Below are 19,354 nucleotides of genomic sequence, written 5' to 3' on the forward strand. Positions count from 1 at the left end.
TATTTATTTATTAAACGACTCTCTCTCTCTCTTTGCGAGTTAGTTTGCGCAGCGTTGCAACAAAACTCAACCCGATGATATAGAAATTGTCATGCGCCTGCAAAAGCATCCTACATAAAGGCTACTTCCCGGTCGAAGCGTTGAAATAAATTTTTGTGTTCTTGAACGCTGACTTACTCAAATACCGATATAGTTGCCAGCAACTATATAGCGCAGCTTTTCTAAGAGTTACCGCCTTGCACTCTGACAAAGGCTGTCACAAGACAGAAACGTAAACAAGCCTTTGTAGTAGGTGCGCTCCTTTATATGACATATTTTTAATTAATTAATTTATTTATTTGTTTAGCATACCCGCCGGGCCATAAGGCATTATAGAGGAGAGTTATTTAGACGTAAAACGGGTAAATTCAACTTGAATTAATAAGGCAAAACAATATATTTACAAAAACAAATGGCACATATAGACATACAAAGTTAGCTATGGTGTTCGTGGATACAGGTTGAACAATACAAAGAAAAAGAAAATGTTCCTAGTTATACAGTATTAAAGCTATAACGTTCTTGAATAATTGGCGATCTGCGATGGTGGCCGTCGAGGCAGGAAGGCGATTCCACTCTTTCGAAGTGCGCGGTACAAATGACTGCAAGAAAGCGTTGGATCTGCATAATGGCATGCTGACCAAGTGAATATGATCTAGTCTCGGTGATACATACGGAGGCGGGGAGATAAGTTTTGTTGCGTAACCGCGGGTGGGGGGGGGGGGGGGTATAAACTAACTTATGAAAATGCACAGACGGAACAGTTTGCGACGTGATGACAGGGATAATAAGTTAAGCCTAGGTTTCATGGCACTGATACTCGCGGTTCTGTTTTAGTTCAAAGAATGAAACGGGTAGAATTATTCTGAACCATTTCCAATGACTGCATTCGGTTTATTTGACCTGGATCTGAAATGGACGCGGCACACTGAAGTTTTATAAAGGAGTAATTTTAAGGAAGAAGGTGCTTTGGAGAAGTTGCGTCGTAAGTATCCTAGCGTTCGGTTAGCGTTATTTATGATATGCGCGATGTGGGTATTCCAAGTGAGTTCGGATGTCATGTGAAGACCAAGGTACTTGTAAGTTGTTACCAGATCTAAGGGAGCGTTATTTAGGTAGTACACGTGTAATTCGTTGGTAGTTCTAGATGCACGGAAGAATTTACACTTGTTGGCATTCACTTACGTTAACCACAAATTGCACCATGAAAAAAACGGCGTTAAGGTCAGCTTGAAGCCTGGTTACATCGTCATCGCAAGTTTTTTCGGTGAAAATTACACAGCCGTCCACAAAAATGTGAATTTTAGATCAAACAAAGGAAGGTAAGTCGTTAATACAAATTAATAACAGGAGAGGTGCCAGCACTGAGCCTTGTGGCACACCTGAACAAACTGGACTCAGATTCGAGGTTACTTCATTAGCGGAAACAAACGGAGCTAGGAATACTTCAAGCCAGTACAGAACTTTGGGATCAAGGTTTAATTGGTGCAGTTTGTAGATTAACCAACTGTGACACACTTTATCGAGCGCTTTTGCAGAGTCTAAAAAAGTTAAGTCTGCTGCTGAAGAATGATGAGTTATTAGGCTCAGTTTATATGTGAACGTTACTAGTTGGGTGTTGCATGAACATGTCTTGGAGCAGCCGTGTTGAAATTCAGAAAAAAAACAAGTGTGCTTCCAAGAAGTTGGCAATATGAGAAAAGAGAATATGCTTGAAAATTTTTCAGGGTATACTGGTTAAAGAAATAGGCCGATAGTTAAGTGGGGAGTATTTAGTGCCTGTTTTGGAGAGTGGAAACACCTTCCCAACCTTCCAATCCGCAGGCAGTCAACCTTTGTAAAGTGATTGGTGGAAAATGTTTGTTAGAACAACAGAACAATATGTGTGTGTGTTTTTCAGAAACTTTGCAATAATTAAGTCACAACCAGGGGTAGATGAGCGTTTCAGTGATGTGATTACTTTTTCTACGCCGACGTGTTCAATTACTAAAGGGCACATTGGGACATAATCGTAAGATTGTGTAGTTGAACGCGTTTCATGAGCACGTTCGGAAAAGTTGAGCGTAAGAACCTCATTTAAAATGGATGCACAATCGGCAGGGGTAATGGCGCTATCAGGGCTATCAACAAGGGTGATGGTGTCGTCATGCTTTGGGTTAATAGTGCGCCAGAACTGTTTGGTATCCGTAGTTATCATGGATGACAATGTGTTCTTTAAAAAGTTATCTTTAGCTTGCTGAAGCGCTGAAATGTAGTCATATGTATAGCGCGTTTGTAGGATACCCTTCTTTCTCTGTTAGCAAATGTTTTAGCTTATTTGTACAAAGGCTTTTTTTGTTAGGAAGGCACTTAATGAGTATGCTGCACCGAATGAGCGTTATCATTATGGGAAAGAGTGCACGTAGGGATAAATGTTTTTGTTCATTCACTTATTTTTAGCTCTAAATATATTCCATTTGCATTGCACACTGCGGTCATCGAAATCAGTCACGAAAGTGTCAAGAAAAGTACAGAGCTCATTGTTAATTGATGAGCTGTCTTATAGTCACGAATGGTCTTGATCTTTCTTTTTTCTAATTTTCACAGTGAGATGTAAGAAGGACGGTAAGTAAGTATTGTTCCAAATGAAATCGGGGGTCGTGTTGTTATAAGTGGGTCAAGACTGTTGGCAACTTGTGGGCTGATTCTGGTAGACTGTGTTATAAGTTGACGGAAAGAGAAGAGGGCGTACAAGTCAAGAAAATATTTTGCTAACGCGGAGAATGAATGTATGACAAGGGGTTCACTATGCCAGGTTATGTTTAGAATATTGAAGTCGCCCATTAGAAACAATGGTAATAAAGGACAGCATGTTATGACTATGTTGATTGCGTCTAGTAATTCGTTAGCAAAGGAGGCAGCATCAGTAGGAGCACGATAACATGCACCAAATAAAATTTTTTCATTGTTTATTTTGACAGTTGCCCAGACTATTTCCAAGTTAGTAGCAATAATAATGTGCTGAGAGCATAAGTTTTTATTATTTGCCTTAAGTATGCCACCGCCCTGTCGCATCGTATCATGGTAGCGATAAACTGAGAAGCGATGTGCATTGAGAAGGTTTTATAGTCTCGAATATGAGGATGCAGCCAAGTATCCGTAAGTACAATGATATCTGGGTTAGACGTGTCCTATGCAGAAGTGAACGAGTTGCGTTTGTTTTTGATGCTTCGGATGTTAGTGAACAGGACAGACACGTGGGATAAGCGTCTTCCACTGCCCCTCGTGCTACACCATGGACGAAAAGGTGCTGTAGTACGCGGCACAGTGTTATCACACATGTGTTGTGCCCACACTCCATCACACTGGCTGTCACAGGATCATACATGTACTGCTTCATGTTTACAATTAGTGTGTTACATCGGAGATGAAGAGTGGTTTGCCCGGTAACGTCTTTGCAAAGGCAATCAGTATACTTCGAACATGGCGGGTGTCAAGTGAGTAGTCGTCACAGATCGTGATGTCTTTACCTTTGAAACCTTGCGCACGGTAAAAAGCTTTTCTCTTACTTTGTAGTTGATGAATTTCGCTATAATAGGGCGGCATTTATCAAGCGAATAGGGACCTAGACGATGAGCGCGTTCGATTGCCATGTCGGGTAAATTACCAATGACACTTGTTAGCGCGTTAACAATCTGGGCCTCAGATTCTTCCCATGATTCGCGAGATTCAGGGATGCCATGAAAAATTACATTGTTTCGTCGCGATCTGTCCTCTAGGTGGTTAAATCCAGATTGCAAAGAATCGAACTGAATGTTGCAGGTCTCCGCATATTTCTGGAGACCTGTGACGTTTTCCTTAAATTGCTCAAATGAATTTGCTTTTTCTTCAAGAGTACCAAGTCTTCCTTGGATGCAGCCAATCATTATTTCGATATTTTTTGGCTGGCTTTGATTGCTTTAACAGCGGCAACCATTTCTGTCTGATTCTTTGAGGACTGGACAGATCGCAACTGAAAGTTTTTCAGACGCTAGAAGATAACTGCCAGTTGTTCCAAGAGTTCATCAGGTAACGTCTGTGTTTCAAGAAGAAACGCTGAACGCGTGGTAGGCCCAGGATTAGTTCCGATGTTGTCACAGTAATGTCATAACACACAGATATGAAAACACTTGTAAATATCACAAAACGCGCGATATATATATATATATTCTCATATGTCATGAGAAGCCAACAAACAACGACCGACACCAATGACAACATAGGGGAAATTACTTGCACGTATTCATTGAATTAAGTAAACTATAAATTAATGAAAAATGAAAACGGATGCAAAAACAACTGTCCGCAGGTGGGAAACGAACCCACGTCTTCGCATTACCTGTGCGATGCTCTGACCACTGAGCTACCGCAGAGCCGTTTTCCCATCCACTTTCGGGGGTATTCATGTTTTTACAACTAGAACTAACCCTGGGAATGTTGGCCAGCGCCACCACTCACAAACCTAGGGGCGGATGTGGAACCAGGCCCCGGAAACTCTCGAGTTGACCAAATGGCCACAGAGGGCGAAAAATCAACCGCGGAGCGTTCCAGCATAAGCGCGCAAGTGGAGCTACTGTAATTTGGTCGCATACTTTAGTTTGTATTTTTTCTGCTAGGGGCACTAAACACGGCTCAATATTTGATCTATTAATGTACATATAATAACTGACAAACACAGTTATGGTGTCATTTTTTACAAAATAAGCAGTCTATTGTTTTTATTGGACTTCTGTTATTAAAGTCCGTGCTTTGTTACTTGAATAAAGGTTTTGAGGCCTCACTGACGTGTGATCAGCAACAGCCCACTGGTATCGATTGCAGTCCGTCCCCTTTATCGATTCAAATTATACGGCGGTAATATTTGCGAGTGGGGTGGTTGCTTCCTTTTAGCAGCATCACGCAGGTTCGTTTTAATTAGATATCAACAATATCACAGCCAGTTTATGCATCCAACATTCGATAGCTGCCACCAAGAGATTTTGTTTAAAAACAGTAAACTATATCAGCTGCGGCGTTTCACTAGCATAACGGCTGCATGCACGGCTTCCGCCGTTAGTGATCTGCCGCGTCTGGCCGCGTAATGACATGTTGCTTGAACAAAAAGTGCTAGCCAGCGCGAAAATTCATCGCTGGAACCAAGCACAGTCTGCTTGAACACTACCCACGAAAGCGGATAAACCTTGCAGCCCCTGGGCCTGGGCGTGTGCGCCGGTGAGTAAAAAAACTACTGGAAGTAACATCAAAGTCCTGACTCCTTACAGGCTATGTATCTGAACACTTCAACTACAACCGTGATTTCTTCATTAAGGGGACTAACTTTTGTTTTACCATTTTTTCTTGCATGTGTGTCATGGCTTCGTCATATCGCTTTTCAGGAAGATGGACAAAAGAGATTATTGGTCTGCAAGCTGGCCACGCTAAGTCACAAGAAGCTCAACTGTCACCATAATGACAAGATGTCTTCTTGAACTATGTGCCTCACCATGAAATGTTTTGAAGTTTACCAGATAGAGAGGTGTGAGCCCTATTAGGAAAGCAGCAGTCTACAGTTCTGTATCGTACCGAGCGGGAATGAGAAATTCGATATACAGGCTCAGTTGCTTTGAGAGTGTTTTATGACAATCAGAGAAGGTAAGATGTTGAGTCCCTACTTGTTTCTTTTACAGTCATTATAGCTATGGCGACCAGAACAGAAATAATGTAGCAAGCTCCTACTTGCTCCCTGACAACAATAATTTGTTACTTGAAAATGCAAAGAATTTTAAAACGATCAAAAGTGATCTGTGCAATTTTAATGCAATTTTAAGGAAGTGATACTTGATGTTGACTGAAACTCTGGCAGTCACTCTTCATTTTACTATTTTAATTTTCATTTATAGTACCCTCAGGGCCACATGGCATTTAAGAGGGGAGTGGTTGCAAAGTAGTAGAGTAAAACAAACAAGTGCAGGGAGTTCTTGTAACGTAATAATTCTCCTGATCGTACAATGGTAGCTAATGTATTGCTAGAAAGTTTGTTATCTGTGATGGCTACGATACTTTGTGGTTACATTTATGAGATGGAAGGGGGATGACAGATTGAAAGGACTTCGTGTTACATGAATCAATTCTTACCTTACAGTAATGATCTACGCAGTTTGAAATGCACTGAGGCCGCAGTATGAAGTCATCATGAAGTGTGGTGTGACGGTAAATTTTATGAAATAGCAAAAGCCGGGCGACTTTGCCGCGATTAGCTAGTGGAATAAGTGCTAGGTTAGTTTACATTGAGGTTATACTCGCGGTGCGGTTATAGTTAGAAAGAATGAAACGAGTAGGCTTATTTTGTATTAGATCAAGTGAAGTAATAAAATTAATGCGATTGGGATCCTGTGTTCCAGATGCACATTCAAGTTTCGAGCGAACTAGTGTTGTAAAGCTCTAGTTCTAAAGTAAACGGTGATTTGGAAAAGTTGCGCCGGAAGTACCCGAGCATGTGATTAGCATTGCTAATGACGGGCTCTATATTAATGGTCGAATTTAAGTTATCTCTAATGTGTATACCGACATATTTATATGACATGAAGAAATCTAAGGGAACATTGTTAACATGGCAAGTGCTAGGATTAGAATTAGATCTGGATACGCGCATTATTTTACATTTGTTTATTATAAGAAGCTGATGTACAGTTTGCATGAAATCTATAACTAGGCTGGCCCTGCACCATAAGAGATAGCTAGAAAAGGCAAGCTGACACAACCGGCCAGCCTATTTCACACTTCACAAACTGGAGAAATCACTAAAAATAATGTTTCTTTCTCTTCAAACAGCCGATGAAAAACCCGAGCACAGTGTGCTCCCAAAAAGATTTTCAAATGTACTCGCAGAATAAGGTCGGCTTAACATTCAGCGAATCTACAGTGGACGGGAACGGAAACCTCAGCGTGCGAACTTGTCTTCGTCTCGGCCCTTACAAATATGTTTGCTTAGTGAAACATTGGCTCCAAGCTGAGGCTTCCCTCGGTCACCTGTGTTACTCAATTGAAGTGTTTATCTCCTTGCAGCCTCTTTGACTTGTTTGAATAGATATACCAAGATGCTTTTTTAACATGAAACCGCAAATTGCATTTTCCAAGAATCAATGAACATTAATTGGGCTTACTTATATGTTTATTTAGTGTCCTTGTTTATTCACGCAATATTTGCAGAAGTCCTTGTAAGCACTGTTGTCTCCATAACGTTCCTCGGTTTCCCTACGAGTACTCCACTTGTTTCAAAGCCTTTGTTTACACTAAACGTACAGCAGAAATATCAAGAGCAGACAATATGTCATGTAAAATTTGGCATTATGTGTCTTCCCTCACTACACTTCGTGGCTCTCGCCAATGTTCACGATGAGAGCAATGGGACATTGCAGCTCGAGCTATATTGCTGACAGCACATCTTTGCCGAGCAATTTTTCGTGTTCCTTTCTTTAATCTAGCTGAAATCATCGAACGCAGAGAATATAAAACGTCAAGCAAGCACTGTACGCAATACAAGTACGAGGGTAGCTCAGCATAAATATGGTTGTCTGAAGTTTCGCTCTCTCTGCTTTAGCGGCACGCCGAACACGGTGAGAAAACTTCGCTCGATTTCAGCTTTGGTTTCCATTAAATAGATAGTTATCTGTGTTTTTGTGTGTTGTAAACTCAGTTACGGACAACATTAAGTCCACCTGACCTGTACGCAATTGTGAGCATGTACTGCTTCATTAACCATTGACAATAAACAATGTAAGCTTACTTGCCTGAAGTGTTTTACTGCCAGTTGAGGCCTCTCGGTCACCTGGCGACATAATAAAGATATCTGTAGTCATGTTTGAGTACAGTACACACGAATACCAGCCTGAAAGCGGTAACAAAACGCCCCAAAACCAGTCGGCGAGCAGCGCGACGAGCCCCGTGAACCGCTACCGTAGCGGCCATATTGCTCACTACGTAATGATGATGATGATGATGATGATGATTTATTGGCATCCCCTTTGAAACGGGGCGGCGACAAATAGTCACCTAGCCTGCTTGATTTAATCAGGTATACTATACATGTTCTTTATCTTGCATTTTTGTATACCTATCATTATTTTTCTTTTTCAAAAATTTACCTTGTACCGCTGCCTATGATTTTAAGAGATCAGGTCGCATCCATCTTTTCCCTACTTTTTTTCCACCAGTACTCTAATCGTCTCTTGCTGATCTCTACGGCTGATCTGTTTATGTTTCCTTCCACTTTAAACCCAAGCGCTTCTGGGAGTTGCACGTTACCTACGGTTCTCGCTGGGTGGATCCCGTCGCATTCCATTAGGATGTGCTGAGTGGTCTCTGGATCTTTACTGCAGCATACACATGTCTCATCTAATTCCGAATATTTGTTCCGATATGTTTTCGTCCTTAGGCAACCGGCTCGAGCCTCAAATAGCAAGGCACTGCCCTTTGTGTTATCGTACAGATTTTCCCTTCTAATTTCTTTCTTCTCATTCTTGTAAATCTCCATTGTCCTTTTCGTTTCCATTCTTTGCATCCAATTCACGGTCTCTATTTCTCTCACTTTCTTTCTGATGACCCCTGGTTGTCTATTTACAGTTTCGATTATCCTGTACTTGGTTGCCAACTTCCTTGACCTCTTCCTCCATTCTGTGTCCACGCTTTTCATGTAGAGATACTTGTGCACTTTAGCCGCCCATTTATTTTCATCCATGTTCCTGAGCCTTTCTTCAAAACTAATTTTGCTTTGTGCTTCTCTGACTTCAAAAGAGGCCCAACCCATGTCTCCATGCACTGCCTCATTTGTCGTATTACCGTGTGCTCCCAAAAAATGATGATGATATCAGCGCCATCTCTCGGTCGCATGCTTTAGTTCACAAAGCCTCCGCTACGCTTATTTCCGTTGCACTGTGGAAAGTAGTTTCCTTTCTCTAAGTTTGTATGGGTGTTCTGCGGTGGAACATCCTTTCTGCCACAGGCGTCCCGAGCACGTGATCTTTTTGGGTGATGGCAACCCAGCTAGCACAAAATAGATATAATCATTCTTATTCACGGATATTTCGCTTTGACCGTCAAAATTCTAGGTTGAAGAAGTCAACATCGAGAAGGATTCAATCGGGATGGAAAATTTTGCTATAAGGCGGATTTTGGAAGACGTTTAATATCGCCGGTTCTAGCAGCCTACAATTAATGATTTTTGTTGTTATTTTCTTTGTTCTGCTTTTTGGCGGGAAAAATGAACGTTGGTTTTCTTGTTATTGCTTCGCCCGGTTAGAAGAGAGTGCAATCGACCCAGGCGCGGGTGTTTGCGTTGTGGTGAGTGAGCACTGAAGGGGCAGCCGCTTGCTCTTTATGCTCATAACGAAGTCCGCAATAAAGAAACGTTACGCTGGCCTTTCAGACCGCCAGAAGGAAGAGGCGTAGAGTTAATGACGAATTGATATCTTCCAATCCTGTTGCCACAACTACCGTCCAGTAAGTCTCATGGCACGTTAATGAAAGTAGTAACCGTGCTTCTAGTGAAGTATCCTCGCCACATGAGCATGCTCAATCCAAGGATAGTTTTCACGAAAGTGACCTTATTTGCCTTGAAAGGAGACGTAGATGCACATACGCAAAACACTGCTGGTTAATATTTTGTTCCACAAAACGACTCTTCCAAGAGCGCGGGTATCGAAAATGGAGGTTCTTCGGACGATGCATCATCAACTGCAGAAAATCTGGCAAGTCTATGTCCACGTAAATGTGTGGAATTTCAAGCATGGCTTGCATCATGGGTTACAAGTCACCGCATTCCGCATGTCGCAGTTTCTGAACTTCTCCGGAAACTTAGCACCACTTTCGACGTTGATTTGGTCATCGACGCGAGGACATTGTTGAAGACTCCTCGATACACTTCAACGCGATCTGTCCCTCCTGGCGAATATTGCCATTTTTCTTTCAAGTAAAATTTAGAACGCACGATTGCTGTGTTCCTGAGTGGCTGTCGAGGGTCAACGAAAATGTCAGCCAAGCTGGACTGACGGTTCAAACTGTAAAATGTTTTGATATTGTTTGTCGCAGTTTTCCTTTAGTCTGTTTGGTTAACGTGTTTCACTTTGACCGAAAGTAAGAAAAAGACACCGTAGTCTAGTTGCTAGAGCACCGGCTGCTGTGTTTCACGGCAGAGGTTCGATTCCATTACAGGTTGCACATCACTTCTTTGTATTATTAAAGCGAGTTAGGAACCTACCTACGTACCCCAAAGTGCCAAGAATGAGACATTAAAAAGTTCGACTTTTGTTATTTGAAATTATCTTTATAAGCTGGCACTAGCGTTATGGTAGCAGCCGCATTTTGTATTTTCTTAGTTAAATTAGCTACCATTTCTGTGCTTCAGGTACCGAGTAAGAAGCCACACGGAGTACTTTTCTGCATTGCAGCAGCGTGTGTTGCAAGAGGATGCAGCGCCGCGACGTATCATAGCGGCTACCTGACAAAGCGAGTGTGGCGTGACGCCTCATCGGCGTCGTCGCTTGCGCCGACACAGTCTGAGCAGCCGAGCGGACTGAACCCCCCGCGCAGCTTCCCTTCAGATTGCGTAACTTTTGAACCCGCCATTACATTCACCGTTATTTTTGTCAGGACCAGCCGTTAAGTTCCTGACGCGTGTTCATGAACTGCGGAGCGCCAGACTGCCTTCCACATCTTCTTTGCTCACGTGAGTAGTCGCTGCCATTTGGACACCTGTCTTGTTTAGTTATTCACAGCGCTTTTCAGGCGGGAGCTTTAGGCGGTAATGAAGTTCTGCAATGAAAGCGCCTTGATTTTAACTGGAATCTCTAATATTGTTTAAGAGGCATGTTCACGTCTGCGTACGTTTATTTTATTGTGTGCGTATTCAGATTTGCCAAAGCTGTCTAAAATTACCTCTACGTTTCGTTCACTGGTGATCGTTAGGATGACGATGACATTCCCGTTTTGCGCGGAATGATGAGACGTGCTACAATCTTCGTGTAGCCTCGGTATTCTCCTGTCGACGCTCTTGTGCAAGATCACGCGTGTGTTTTTCCGAGCGTGAAAGATGCCCGCGAATACACGCAAAACTGCCGAACGACTGGCCGCTCGAGGCAGTTTGCGGGTATTGGCGGGCATCTGTCAGAGTTGAAAAAACACTTTATGTAGCACGTATTGAGCAACAGAAAGCGGTATCGGGGGTTTCTCATGTTCCTTTACAATCTTCTCATTGGCACTTTTCATCTAACTATAATAATTGAGAAGTTAATTAATTAGAAAAAATTATCTAACTTATGCAACCTATAATTATGCAAAAAAATAATCTCAGTATCGCCAACATTACCTTGGTCCTGTCCAGTTACGTGGCACTTGCATATTTTTAAAGCTTGGGTAACGTTAAATGAAACACCCTGTATGTAGTGTACTGTTGCCTTGTTTTTCTGTAACATAATCAGACAGTGCAGCTATTTACAGCATCTTCTTTTTACGATACTTAACATTTTTTGGCTTCAGTCATTTAGCAAATAAATTTTGAGGTCACACTGGCGTTTTTTTTTTGTGTGTGTGTGTGCGCAAGTCTGTGCAGTAACAAAATTCTGTTAAAAAAGAAAAAAAATTCCGATATACAGTTGCAATAGGCACTAGAGTTCTTTTTTTGTAACTTACTATGCAGGCACATACCTACGTGGAAAGAGAAGGCGCGTGAGGGTGAAGACATCAATCATGTACCCTCTACAGGTGCCGAAATGTGCAGAGGAAAACGCAGCCGCCCAATAGGCCACCACAAAACTCCGGAACTCCAAGAACCCAGGTAACTGTTATTTCATATTAAAGTCGTACAAATTAAATTTTCAGCGTGACACATATACATGTCAAATCTCGATAATTCGAACTCGAAAGAGCCCGAAAGTTTGTTCGAATTAAATGCAGTTTGAATTAAAGGAAGGACTTATTTCTGAAGTATTCGTGCAGCATAGCACGACGTACGAACGGTGCGAGTCGTTATATATCACGGCGCGCAAGCAGATGTAGAGCGAGGGCCACGAGACTGCCCACGTCGGCCAACGCTCGCTTCGCGATAATGGCAGAAAACGAAACTTCGGGGAGCGGGCGGCGGCGCCGGGAGCGCGCGGACACGTCGAAGCTGAGGGAGGAGGGCGGCAGGGAAGCGGATTTGGCTTCCACAGCGGTGACCCCGTCGCTTCGGCGGCTCCCCTCACCCTCCCTCTTAACTCCATCGTAGCTCCCCCACCTTCGACTGTCTCCGTGCGCGCGCCGCCGCTCCCGCCGGCCCGGCGCCAGCTTAGCCCTCTTCCTTTCGTTTTCCGCCGTTGAAGCGAGCGTTGGCCGGTTGTGGGCAGTTTCGTTGCCCGGAGTGGGCCTCCGTCGTTGCTTCCCTCTGCGTCGCAGCCGCAGCGTTGGCTTGGACATCGACTCGTACACGCGTGTTACGGCGCGACGAAGAAACTGGCAACCTTGTCATTTGTGAGAGAGAAATTTCCGCCGCGGTTCTATTTCTCTTATTGCGATAGCAAATGTATGGACACTCCAAGCGCATTTTTGCCGCCGTCATCGTCGCCGTGATATTCCGTATGAAGTGCAACGGCGATGAAATTGTCGCCGCGTGCCCTGTGTGGGTTTTAGTGTGTGGGTTCATTTCGGTGTCAGCAATAAATTGCATATGCAATCACTCTAGAGCGCATAACTGTGTTATAAACTGCACGAGGTTAACCCATTGGCTTGCGTAAGTATAATTGTCACCAAGGTCAAAGTTAGTGAAACTGGGTGGAAAATTACGGCTTATGTTCTCACCAAGTGAAATTTGTGGATGACTCACTGTTTTTCTAAAAAAAAGTTCTTTACGAGGGCTTGGCAATGTTATTGTGTGGAGGGTTTCAAGCAGCCAAGTCATAGGCGTGCAACATTTTAATGGTTTAATTACAAGCAACTGAAGTTCTTACTGTATCCCCTCGAAGCAGCCGTGCTGCAAATGGTCGCAGTTACTCAAGGTTGTACTCGCCTACTGTCTTTTATTTTTTAATGAATCGCAATATATTTGCTCAATCTGAAGTATGCGATGTGTTTGATAGGCTGGAGTGTTGAGGTATATGCTCAAGCCTTCGCCATTTCTGAATTGGCTATGTGATCTGTGGCAAATGAAATTGGGGTGGTTTAACAATGCTGTTACGCTGAAGCTGTGCCTTTGCAGAGCCGCACTTACCTATTTTCTCGTACAACATTATCAGAAATGCATTTATTCCTTTCTTTGAATGCTAATTGGTACCTACTTCGCACATGTTTAGGAGGCTGCTGTCATCTACCAGTCGCCAACTAGTCAAGACAACAGCCTCCTGAAAGCTAGCAAAATAGCCGACACTTACACTGGTTGGTGATTGTACATGCAACACCTTCAGTTAGATGTAAAGTATGTCTTCAAGGCAACAGAAGAGAATTTCACTTGTGATCTGTTAATGTTAGAACCATGTTAATGAAGGTGGAATGCTCGAAAACTGCGTGCTGGGACCAATATATTGTAGTGCTGCCCATTGCCAAGATATATTGCAGTGCTTATTGCCAAGGCATTGAAAAACTAAACGTTCACTAAGAAAAGTGTGCTTCAGTTAACATGCGTTTTACACAAGTCTAATGTTTTTGCAGTAAGAAGACCTGCAGAATTAAGGAGCTACAGCCCAGCACCCTGTTCGAAACCAGGTTTATCAAGGTCGATACCTGTAATGGATGTTACTCGGAAGCACTCACATGTAATGTTGATTGCTAGCTTGTCTAGTCGTCGTGTTCACTTTTTGCAATAAAAAAATGTTATTGCTGTATGTGTTTCGTGTACTGCACAACGCAAGCCTGCAGGCCGCCGGCCGGAGAAACGCCGCAGGGGCATGGGGAGAGGGAAGGAAAGGGAGACGAGGGGGGCGCTAGAGGGGAGGGTGAAAGAAAACGGATGTCGAAATCCCGATTGTAGCAGGATTCAATCTGTATTTTTTTAAATGCTTCTTATGGTCTTACAAAATCCCATTTCAAGACGGGATTTTCCGAAACTACTTAAAGCAGGATTCTAGAATTTCTTGCAATAGTCATATCCGCCGGACATTAGCAACGATATACGACCGTTTATCACCTTCTAAACGGACTGCACGGATTTTTTAGTGCGTCTTTCAGACGTTCATATAGTCTTGGCGAATCGGTATGGTAGCAGTTTTCTATAGCTTTTGTGCTAGCTGGGAACTGGTCAATAAACCCACATATGCTACCTGAAGGCATCATTGTTGCCGGATTCGAACCCTCGTTATGTAATGAACGAGAAGAAAGGGAACCGAGGGGTGCGATTTTTATTAATCATATCATGAGAAGTCAACAAACAACGACACGAAGGACAACATAGGAGAAATTACTTGTACTTACTAATTGAATTAAAGAAATGATAAATAAATGGAAATTGAAAACGGATGAAAAAACAACTGTCCGCATAACCAGGGCTCAAATCCGGCAACATTAATGCCTTCAGGTAGCATATGTGAGTTTATTGACCAGTTGCCATCACCCAAAAAGATCATGTGCCCGTGACGCCTGTGGCAGAAGGGATGTTCCACATCCGCCCCTAGGTTTGTGAGTAGTGGCGCTGGCTAACACTCACAGGGTTAGCTCTAGTTGTAAAAACATAAATACCCCAGAAAGTGGACGGGCAAACGGCTCCGCGGTAGCTCAATGGTGAGAGCATCGCACGCCTAATGCGAAGACGTGGGTTCGTTCCCCACCTGCGGACAGTTGTTTTTTCATCCGTTTTCATTTTCCATTAATGTATAATTGCTGTAATTAAGAACAAGTAATTCCCCTATGTTGTCCTTGCTGTCGTTGTTTGTTGGCTTCTCATGATATGATTAATAAAAAGCGGGCCCCTCGGTTCCCTTTATTCTCGTTGTATATATATATATATATATATATATATATATATTACAGGGTATTTGACTTAACTGACTACAGGGTATTTGACTGGCCAGAGTTTAAAAATATGCAAATCCCACGTACATGGACAGAACCTAAGTAATGTTGTTTGCTGTCGCTTGGCAGTACTCAAATTATTTTTTGCATTCCGCCTAATTAGATAATTAGTCCTAAATAATTATTCAACCTCTTCATTATTATATTTAAATGAAAAGTGCCAATGAGAACATTGTAGAGCAACATGAGAAGCTCTCGATACAGCTTTCTGTTGCTCAGTACGTGCTACATAAAAGTTTTTTCCGCGTGTGAAAGATGCCCGCGAATACATGGCAACTGCCTCGAGCGGCCAGTCGCACGGAAGTTTTACGTGTATTCGCGGGCATCTTTCACGCTCGGAAAAACACTTTTATCGCACGTACTGAGCAACAGAAATCTGTATCGGGAGTTTCTTATGTTGCTCTACAATCTTCTCATTGACACATGACAAGGTCGAAGCAAATCAGCCAATCAGGTAATTGTTTTGGGTGCTGGTCGGGTATGGCAAGAGGACATCACGTGCATCAGACGCGCCAGCTACAGAAAGCTGGTCGAACCCAGGAGCGACGCGCAGGTTGATCCCAAGTGGTCGTAAATTGCACCGCTTGTAATGGCACGCAAACACCGAAAGTTTGTATCTGTATATAACGTCTGTATCTAGCTTGCACAGTACTTATGCCTGTAAGGGATCTGTTCCTTTCAATCACTCTCTGCTTTTTGCCACAGATACTGTAAACCGCACTTGCTCACCTGGACTGCTGACGGGTTAATGTTTCCTGCTTCCATCCGCTTTAAATCCCAGTGCTTCTGGCAAATGGGCATTGCCGACTTGTATTGCTGTGTCAATACCATCGCGTTTCAATAGGATGTGCTGAGATGTCTCCGGACTTTTGCTGCGGCACACACGTGCCTCATGCTATTGCGAATATTTGCTCCTGTAGGTTTTTGTCTTTACGCAACCGGCATGGGCCCCAATGGCAAGACACGGCCTTTTGTGTTATAGTACAGATTTTACTTTCTGATTTTTATTTGTCTCCCCCTTTCTGAAGAGTAGGCAGGTGTGGTGCTCATTCAGTTGGCAGTTGCCAGCCTTGCTCTTCGCTTACCCTTTCCTGTGTATATTGTTTACAAATCAAATAATAATAATAATACTTCCTCATTTCTTCCTTGCCACATTTGTAAATACCTATGGTCTTTCTAATTCAATTAGCATTCTAAGTCTATTTGACGCACTTTACGGTGTGTCTAACTGTTTTCGCGCCCTGTGACCCAAGTTGTCTACTAGGTTGGGCATGTTTCCGTCGGGGTCATGCCCGTTTCGTTATCAGACTCTAGTTATGCCGTCGTCGTCATACCGCCTTCGTCATTTAATCGACTTCATTCCATCTTCATAATTCCATCGCAATCCTGCTGTCGTTATTCGATCATGATTATGCCACCTACCACCGTCATAGATTCGTGGTCATAAAGTCGGCGTCATGCATTTGTTGTCATACCGTCGTCGTGATACTGCCAGGGCTGTTCCGTTATGGTAATGCCGTCTTCGCCATGAGGTTCTCATCATACCATTTTCGTCACGGAATCATCGGAAAACAAGTCATCGTCGCGTCATTGTCTTCACAAGCACGCACGCACACACACATTTATATATAAATACTGCCTTCGACGTTTCATGGACGTCATTTCATCACCATCACTGTCGTTGTCCAATATCTCATCATGGTTATGGCCTACCTAGCGACTAGGTGTCATAGGAAAGTGAGCCGATCCCGGGTACATTGTATGTCGGAAATAGCTAAAGCAAAGGAAATGTCAGAATGACCATTACAGATTCTAAATAACGGTGTCTTAAGCAATACGGTGTGTGGCTACAGTGCTTGAATACTAATCACACGAAGAGAACGGGGAGTATTGTTTATTGCTGCAGGCGCACCTAGGCTTGCATAGGTGAGCGGCTATTGCTCCGCCCGAGTGCCGTCTCTCACACTCGGTACAGTCTGAAGCCCGTCACAGTCCTTCTGGTAACATTCCTTCTGGTATATCACAAGGAACTTGACACGGAGCACCGGACGGCTCACCATTCAACTCCAAGAAGAACTTTGGCAAGAGCAGAAGCACCTCTCTCCAAAATCCTCGCGGGAACAAAATGCTAATTGCAATAATGGTGACAGCAATTGGGAGGTGGGTTCTGCCGGAATTGTTTTGACTTACATCCTTTGCATACAATTAACTGTCTATGTTTCTCTCACCTTTTTTTATGACTCCTGGTTGTCTATTTGCACTTATAAATATCCTGCTCTTGTTTTCCAAGTTCCTTGACCTCTTTCTCCATTATGTGTCCACGCTTTTCAGGCACAGATGATTGTACACTTTAGCCGCCCATTTAGTTTCATCAATGTTCCTTAGTCTTTTTTTAAAGCTAATCTTGCTCAGCGCTTCTCTGACTTCAACCGAGGCCTAACCCACATCACCCTGCACTGGTTAATTTGTGGTTTTATGATTTGCCGCCAAAGACCACTGATGGTAGCGTCTGTCACACTCGTGAGACAATAGACCACATACTTTGCGTGTGCCCTCAATATGCGGCCGAGCGAAGGACACTACAGCGTAGTGTTGACTGCTTGGACTCCCGCCCCTTTTTGGAAGCAAAGGCTTTAGGCGCGTGGAGAAGAGTTGATCATGCCCCGCGCACCATAAGATCACTTTTGAACTTTATGTGTAAGACGGGCTTAGACGGTCATCTCCAGGGCCTGTGCAGTGTGCGAAGTGTGTTTGTGCGATGACGTTTTGTGTGGACACTACTCCTGCGTGTAGTGTGTGAAAAGTGCACAACCGCTTATTGGACAACGTGTGTAAATAGTAGCTCATTGTACGATATCATAATCACATGCCACCTACCTCCCCCTGTACCTCCCACTTCCCCTTACCCCAGTGAGGAGTAGCAGGCTAGAGACACGCTCTTCAGGCCGACCTCTCCTCCCTTCTCTTCACTAAAATGTACCCTCTCTTTGATCGTTGGTTAGCCACCAACCCTGACAAGATGTTTCATTTTAAGCACAGAATGTAATTTCAAAGGTGATGGCGTCGCCACCACATAGGAAATGGCGTTCTTTAAGATAGCCGCGTTTTACACCAAATTTGACGTATTTCTCTGTCACCTGAATCTGCGTTCGTTCGTCAACAACAAAGAGGGCACCCAATTCTGGAAACGTGCACTAGCATGACCTGGCAGAAAAACTGACACAAGAGGTCATTATAATGTCCGTCTGCTACAAACAGGTTCGCGTTCTTGAGCGAAATGAAACCGTCTACTTGCTGCTTTATACCAGTGGCTTGTTTTTGATCAATGGGATGTGCTTGGCTGATATGAAGAGAGAGGTTGTCTCTAGTTTCCCGGTGAAGGCCACGACAACAATGCAACCGACCGGCAGGTTGTCGACACCGGTGCTGAAAGCGGAGGACATTGTTTGTGGCGGCTAGCGGCCTGGGCAAGCTCGGGGATTGAATTACGCTCCCTTGTCAACATCCCGCCCCTCTTTCATCCGCCAAAGAACGCTTGACCTAGGGGGTTAGCCTCGGGGTGCAGGGGCCGCGAGTATCTTGTGATTTTCTTAGCAGTATATTGAACCAATCTACATTGTTATAGCCTTTTTGTAATCTATGTAAGAGCGTAGCGGGTGCATTTCTGTATGCTTGGCTTTAATGGTATCCAGCGGAATCATACGTTAGCACCACAATAGTTTTGTATGACCATTACTCACGAAATTATGCCATGGACTCACGATGATGGTAACTTTGACATTAGACGCAGGTTTTCGAATTTCTTTCAGTATATCGTGCCCTGGCCTGGCCAATCTATAGTGAGCAGTAAAATGGAGGCAGCAAAAAACTTGGGAAAAAATATTTTTATGATGTTTTCCGTGACGCTCAACACAAGTACTCAGTGTAAAACCCAACTGTGAAGTTAAAAAAGAAAAAAAAAATACGTGACATAAATTTCACGCAGGAACGTTCCAAAGCATGTACATGAATATTTCGTTGCACAACTAAACGAGGCAAAGCATTGGCAAGTGTAACTCGATAGAGTGACCGAATTACGGGATCCTTTGTATATCGCTAAAAAAAGAGCGGGGAACTATTTTTAGAGCTGCTTATGCGCTATAGCCCGGCCCACTCGCATTTACTGGCCAAAAATCTTAATGTTCAGATAGATAAATAAATAGATAGACATATCTGTCTATCTATCTATCTATCTATCTATCTATCTATCTATCTATCTATCTATCTATCTATCTATCTATCTATC

At 43.3% G+C, this 19,354-nt stretch overlaps 1 protein-coding gene and 2 non-coding genes across 3 annotated transcripts in view; 2 read left to right on the top strand and 1 right to left on the bottom strand.

Moving 5' to 3' along the window:
- LOC125943774 (uncharacterized) overlaps positions 1-19,354 on the top strand; it is a 598,059-nt gene that overhangs the window by 253,057 nt on the left and 325,648 nt on the right. The gene's annotated exons all lie outside the window — the stretch shown is intronic.
- On the bottom strand, positions 4,359-4,430 carry Trnat-ggu (transfer RNA threonine (anticodon GGU)). The gene has a single exon. It is a non-coding gene; the product is annotated as a tRNA-Thr (tRNA).
- Positions 14,762-14,833, top strand: Trnar-ccu (transfer RNA arginine (anticodon CCU)). Its single transcript has one exon. It is a non-coding gene; the product is annotated as a tRNA-Arg (tRNA).

The sequence above is a fragment of the Dermacentor silvarum genome, chromosome 3, assembly GCF_013339745.2.
Source record: "Dermacentor silvarum isolate Dsil-2018 chromosome 3, BIME_Dsil_1.4, whole genome shotgun sequence".
In the NCBI taxonomy this organism is placed as follows: domain Eukaryota; kingdom Metazoa; phylum Arthropoda; class Arachnida; order Ixodida; family Ixodidae; genus Dermacentor; species Dermacentor silvarum.